The sequence below is a fragment of the Gossypium arboreum genome, chromosome 2 (genome assembly GCF_025698485.1).
Source record: "Gossypium arboreum isolate Shixiya-1 chromosome 2, ASM2569848v2, whole genome shotgun sequence".
Taxonomy (NCBI): Eukaryota; Viridiplantae; Streptophyta; class Magnoliopsida; order Malvales; family Malvaceae; genus Gossypium; species Gossypium arboreum.
In genome coordinates this window covers 5,794,169-5,800,880 of record NC_069071.1, presented here as the reverse complement: position 1 = coordinate 5,800,880, position 6,712 = coordinate 5,794,169, and the positions used below count along the sequence as shown (strand labels likewise).

General features: G+C 31.7%; 1 pseudogene; it reads left to right on the top strand.

Annotated features, from left to right (window-relative positions):
• Positions 1–3,881: 3,881 nt before the first annotated feature.
• On the top strand, positions 3,882–5,614 carry LOC108466742 (linamarin synthase 2-like; annotated as a pseudogene).
• The last annotated feature ends 1,098 nt before the right edge of the window (positions 5,615–6,712 follow it).

Below are 6,712 nucleotides of genomic sequence, written 5' to 3'. Positions count from 1 at the left end.
AAAACACCTTTTCTTATACCCCTGAAGATGTAGTGGGATAGTATGGGGCTACTTGAAGAAAAGAAGTACCAAGAAGTTAAGATTCAACAAGACCAAATTGGTCCTCTTTAAAGTCTTTACTTCATTCCCGTTACACGACAATGAGTAAAGAGGAGCAGTTGTAATAGGCCCATCCTGTCCAGGCCATAAGAGACCCAATGTTTAAAGTCCAAATACAAATTTTGAAGCCCAAACCAAAAATAAAAATTGACCCAAACAAACCCAAATCCCAGCCCACTATTAAAACAACCCAGATGGCCCAAACTTCAGCTCCATGAGCTGAAACCATAGGACCAGTTTGCACCGCATCCTCGAATGGAATTGGTCTCCACGTACGCCACCACCTCCAGCTGGCTCCTCCTGCAACAAACTAACAACCACAGCAAAAAAAACACAGCAAAGCAATAACAAAAAAAATAAAAGAAATTTGTGTTTATTTATTTTTGATTATTCGGTTATAAAAGGGGCCGATGGTATATTGTAAATAGGGGATACACGTATATATTGAAAGAAGAGAAATCAATTCAAAAATAGTTTACAAAAGGTGATTCATGGATTATTTCTCTGTTCTTATTTTTCCTTTATTTTGAATCTATTCGACTAATCTAAAAAAAGAGGGTTTACTTAATGTTTTTGGTGTCGATTTAGTCGACGTTGGCTCCTCCAGTCCAAGGGTTGACAGATCCTTGTGGATCTTGTTAAAACCGTGACGGTGATGGAGGTGCATTAGTCGTCGATGAAGCCCACGGATCAACTGAGAGAGAGGAGAGGTTAAAAGAGTTTGGTGAGAAAGGTTTTAAGTTCTTTTTCTTTCTTTGTTTTTGAAAGAATAGTCGGCTGAATGAGTGTTTTAGGGTTTTTTCTTCTCTTTATATATGAGAATAAAACGGCGCCTTTTGAAAAGGAGGGGGGTCTGCGCGTCAACCTGCTACATAGCCCGGATCCGCACCTTTGCTCTTCAAATGGGTAATTTCGCGGCTAGTCCTTCCCCTTCGCGCCAACTTTTAATTAGTCCCTATTTGCATTTTATTTATTTTTTTAAATTTTTCTTGAAATTTGTGTGCTATTACAATTTAGTCTGCGCCTAAATGCGGCGTTTTGGAGATTTGGATCATTTACATTTTTAATCCCGGCGAATTTGCGCGCATTGTGCTTTGATCCTTAGTTCTAATTTGAAGTTCTATTTTATTTATTAATTATCCCTTTAAGTTTGATTTTATCAATTGAGTTTTTCTTTCATTTCAATATGTAATTTTTTATTTCCTTATTTACTTAGTATTCATTTCTTTTAAGAACTATTTAAATATATATTTTGAATTACTTTAATTATTTTTACTTCATTTCAATTTGGTATTTTACTTGCATTTGTTTTTATTTTTGAAATTATATCATTATTATTTTAAAACATTCTTTTATATTATATTGTTTCAAAATTTTGTATAATATTTCATTTAAATGTCCCTATATATTATTATACATATATAGTTCACGATAAAGTTAGTTTTATTCTATATACATTATTAGTTCCATATTATTTTTATATATAATTTCTTTTAAATATATTTATATATATATATATATATATTTTTAAAATCTATTATGTATATAGTTCATTCCTTAAAAACATATTTTATTATATATTTTTGTTATTTAAAAACCTTTCATATTTTATATATTATTTAAATTATTTTTATTGTACGTATATTGTCAACTTTAAATAAATGTTTCATTTTCAAAAATATTTTGTACATTATTTGATCCAAGTTTCTTCGTTCATAATATTTCAATAATCATTGATATATTTATATGTAAATTATTTCAATCACTAACATGTGTGGTTCATTTTAAAATTTTCATATATTTAATAGTTTTTGAATGGTTTTATATTATATTAACTCCCGTTTCCATATTGCTTCGTATATTATGTGTTGTTTTTAGCTTTCATATTATTTCATATATTCTTGTTGCATATTGTTTATTCGTCCTTTATATTATCAGTTCAATTGTTATTCATCTATGTTTGAAAATTTGTTATATTTTATTCTAATATGTTTCTTTGATGAGTTGTATTTTAGTTTCCATTCTTCTGATTATTAATGTTTTTCAAAATAGGATGTGAGCTCGTTGCTATTGTGTGTTTGTTAATTTTTTTTATGTTTATGCTATTTTCATTCACTAAGTATAGTACATTATTCATATATATTGTCCCATGCTTATAATTTCGCCTTTCATTCACGAGTGTCACATTACAATTGAAATTTTCAACTTATTGATCCAAAATTAATTATTTCATTTTATTTCAAGTCAAACTAATGCATTTTGAGCCAGTTTTATAAAATAAAGGCGATGTTTGATGTTTGAAAATTGGAGAAATCGTGCCCTAACGTGCTGGGTTTCGATTTTCCGTTTGTCCAAAATAATCAAATATCCCTTTAAAATTTCATCCGTGTTTTCTAAATTTTAAAACAAGACAATGTTCTATGTTTGGAAATCCGTCCTAACGTGTTGAGTTTCGGTTTTTCATTGGACCAAATAATCGAATATCCTTTTGTAATTTTCAAATGTATGAGCTTTTAGAAATCAAGAATTGATCGTGGTTTCGAGGGTTTAAAGGTTCATGGCCTAACGTGCAGGATGTGATATTGTATTCATTCGAAACAAGAGAATTTTAACGTCCAATTTGAGTTATTCAAATGTTTTAAAAGAAATCGTATTTCAAAATATTTTTAAATTTTAGACATAAGGACATTATTTAATCAATTTGGTACCAATTCTAGGCGTAACGAGAGTGCTAATCCTTCCTCATACGTAACCGACTCCCGAACCCGTTTTCTCAAATTTTGTAGGCCAAAATTGATATTTTAATAAAATAAAATATTTTATTAGGTGATCTGATCACACCTAAACAAAAAGGATTGGTGGCGACTCCATACCTCATTTTAAAGTCGATCCCCGTTTGTAAAAATAAAAAAAATGGTTTCGAGAGTCTATATATATATCACAATTGAAAAAACAATCACATATTGTCTAGCAACAAGTTATAAACTTATTCATGAGTCTATATATATACATATATCTTATATCCCACGTTACTTAATAAAAGGAGAAATGAGATTTTGACTCTATATAAAAGCATATTTTGTAATTTTTATTTCACATTAATAGATGTCACAAAATTTTTCTTTTAATACTACCACTTTTAGTGTTGACGTAGGAAAATGCTTCTTGTTATGTTTTACTAAAATTGAATTATTCCCGTAAATTTTTAAAATTTCGACTTATTTCCATAATTTTAAAAAAAAATTGTCATTTTTTGGTATTTTAGTCAATGAAAAGGGATTTCGAAGAAGAAAGAAAGATGTTAAGGATGGCTGAAGCATTAAGTGAAGAATGGGTTCCAATGAAGCTGACCGAACCCAAGTTTTTGTTCGAAGAAAAGCTATTAGAATTGGAAGAAACTGAATGAGCATTGCCGGCTGATAAAGAAGATAAACCTTACCACCGTTCACAACCAATCTTTCTGGGAAATTTTCGAGATTAGTTTTCAGCGAAAAAGCATCATCAACCTGTAATGATTGTTTTAGTAAAATAGCCCACCCCAAAAGATAGGGGACAAGCAAAAAGGGAAATACAGAAACAACACCTACCCTACCATCAATCAAGAAAAGTCGCACGTTCAAAAATAATCGAAGTAAAATATGGGACTAGTGAATGAACAATGATGATAGTTAGAGATATCATGCAACGAATATACTGTTTATCCTTGACTAAATGGAGTAATAATTGCGTCTGCTTTATCCTGTTTATCTCTATCCCCTCACTTTCTGTATATAAATGTCACTAGTTAGGAAGGAGTAATCATACATGGTATCTTCAATTTTCACTAGCTACTTGACTTCTTTGCTTAATTATTATTTGCAGAAAGATGGGTTCACTTAAATCGCATGCAGTATGTTTTCCATTCCCAGCACAAGGTCATATTAACCCCATGATGCAACTGGCCAAGCTCTTGCACTCTAGAGGCTTCTATATAACCTTTGTCAACTCCGAGTTCAATCATAGAGGGTTGATACGGTCTAAAGGGAAAGAAGCTGTTAAGGGTCTGCCTGATTTCCGGTTCGAAGCCATACCCGATGAGCTGCCACCTTCCGATTCCGATGCGACTCAGTGCGTTCCGGTAGTATGCCATGCCACACGAAAAAATTGTTTGGCTCCATTCTTGGAGCTACTATCTAAGCTTAATTCATCACCCCAACTGCCCCCTGTTACTTGCATAGTTTGTGATGGAATCATGAACTGTGGTACCAATGCAGCTCAACTCATTGGGGTGCCTTATGTTCAACTCTGGACTTCTTCAACCGCTAGCTTTCTGGGATTTCTGCACTACAAAGAACTAGCTCAAAGAGGCATTGTTCCATTCAAAGGTTACAAATTTTATGTTTTTTTTTGTGCTTTATGTTCATTCATAATAATCTCTTTGAGGTTCTATGTGTTACATGCACCTCCATGCATATTCTTTTGCATACTGAAACAAAAATATGCGTTGTATTTTCGTTGTAGATGAAGGCTTTGTTAGTGATGGGACACTTGAGATGCCCATTGATTGGATCCCTGGTATGCCTGACATGCGCCTCAAGGACCTTCCACGCTTCATAAGAACCACCGACCCCGAAGACACCATGTTTAATTACATCATGAAGGTATCACAAGAATGCTTAAATTCATCTTCAATAATCTTCAACACATTCGATGACTTGGACAAAGAAGTGCTACAAGTAATTGCTTCCAAATCCCCTAATATTTATGCAATTGGTCCACTCACCTCCCTAAGTAGGAACCTACTTGAAATCCAACATAACTCACTAAATTCAAGCCTATGGAAGGAGGATACAAGTTGCATCGAATGGCTTAACACAATGAAACCCGGGTCGGTGGTGTATCTGAATTATGGGAGTGTAACAGTGATGTCTAATCATCATTTGCAAGAATTTGCTTGGGGACTTGCAAATAGTAAATACCCGTTTTTATGAGTAATTAGGCCTGATGTTGTTATGGGTGAATCGGCTATTTTGCCAAGAGAATTCATGGAGACAATAAAAGGAAGGGGCTTCATAACAAGCTGGTGTCCCTAGCAGCAAGTGTTGTCCCACCCAACGGTTGGCGTTTTCTTGACACGATGGAATTCTCTGTTGGAAGCTGTATCCGAAGGAGTGCCTTTAATACGTTGGCCTTTCTTCGCTGATCAACAAACAAGTTGTCGATATTCATGCACCACATGGGACAATGGAATGGAAATCAACCCTGACATAAAGCGTAAGGATGTGGAGGCTCTTATTAAAGAGATAATGGAAGGAGATAATGGGCAAAGGATAAGACAAAAGGCATTCGAATTGAAGAAAAAAGCTAAATCTGCCATTAGCATTGGAGGATCTTCTATTACCAACTTTTATAGAATGATCAAGGAGGCCCTACGTCAAGGTTGAACATTAAAATCAGAATACTGTTGTGTTGTATGTTTTGTGTCTATGTTTTTCTTAATTTTATATATTAAATAAATGGGTTAGTATTTGATAAATCAATAGTATATTTTTTTAATTCCATAAGTAAATTTTAAAAAATTGTTATGTATTTGATTTATTTTATAATTATTTTAATATTTTACTATATTTTATAGGATACTTATCATTACTCCTTAAAGTTCAACTACCCAATTAACCTTATACAAAATATCTCCTAAATATAAATAAAAATAAATTATCAAATGTCAAAATGAATCTAGAAAATTTGAATTTCTTAAAGTCTCATAGCCAAAATCTCATTACCAAATATCATAATTTAAATATAAGATATTTCACCTTTTATGACTATTGTTAGGAAAATCAAGGAAGTATTGTTAGGAAAATTAAGGAAGTAGTTCTAACAGTCAAGTCCCAATTCGTGAATAAGGAACGAAATAAGATTGTTGATTGACTAGTCAAATTATGTCTTTCTAATAATGTTAATTTAGTTTATGTTCATATTCTTACACGTTATGCTAGGAGACTATTTTAGAACTCATATTAAGTGATTCGCATATATAAAAATTTTATTTAAGACCGTGTATTACTTTCTCTTATCTATAAAAAATATAAGACATTTAATAAATATATCATTCTATATTAAACATATTATAATGTTTATTGAAAAGTATTATTTTTTAATATAATGTGCCAAATTGTAGATCGTAATGGGATTTGCTTTGTCGTTTCACCTGTTACTTTTATTGCCTCATCTTTATTTTTTATTTGTCTTCTTTTTCTTTGTTTCTTTTTGGGTCAAAGAAGAAACCAACATCATAAAGTTCTCTCCGTAGAGAGCAAAACAGATACATATATATATATATATATATATATATATATATATATATATTTAACATAATAAATCTATTGTATTATATTAAATGTATTATTTTTGGTAAGCCTGAAAATGCATATAATTGAATTTGTTGTGGAGGGGATCGTATCCCTTAGAGAGAGGTTTTAAAGTGTTATTTATCGGATAATTAACTGAAATGTTCACAATAGTAAATATTGTTTTTGTGTAGTAGTATTGTTTTTCTCCTCTGCGGAGACTCTTGAAAAGTATAAGAGTGAACACCTTAATTGGTAGAGATACAACTTGCTAGTAGTTAGTT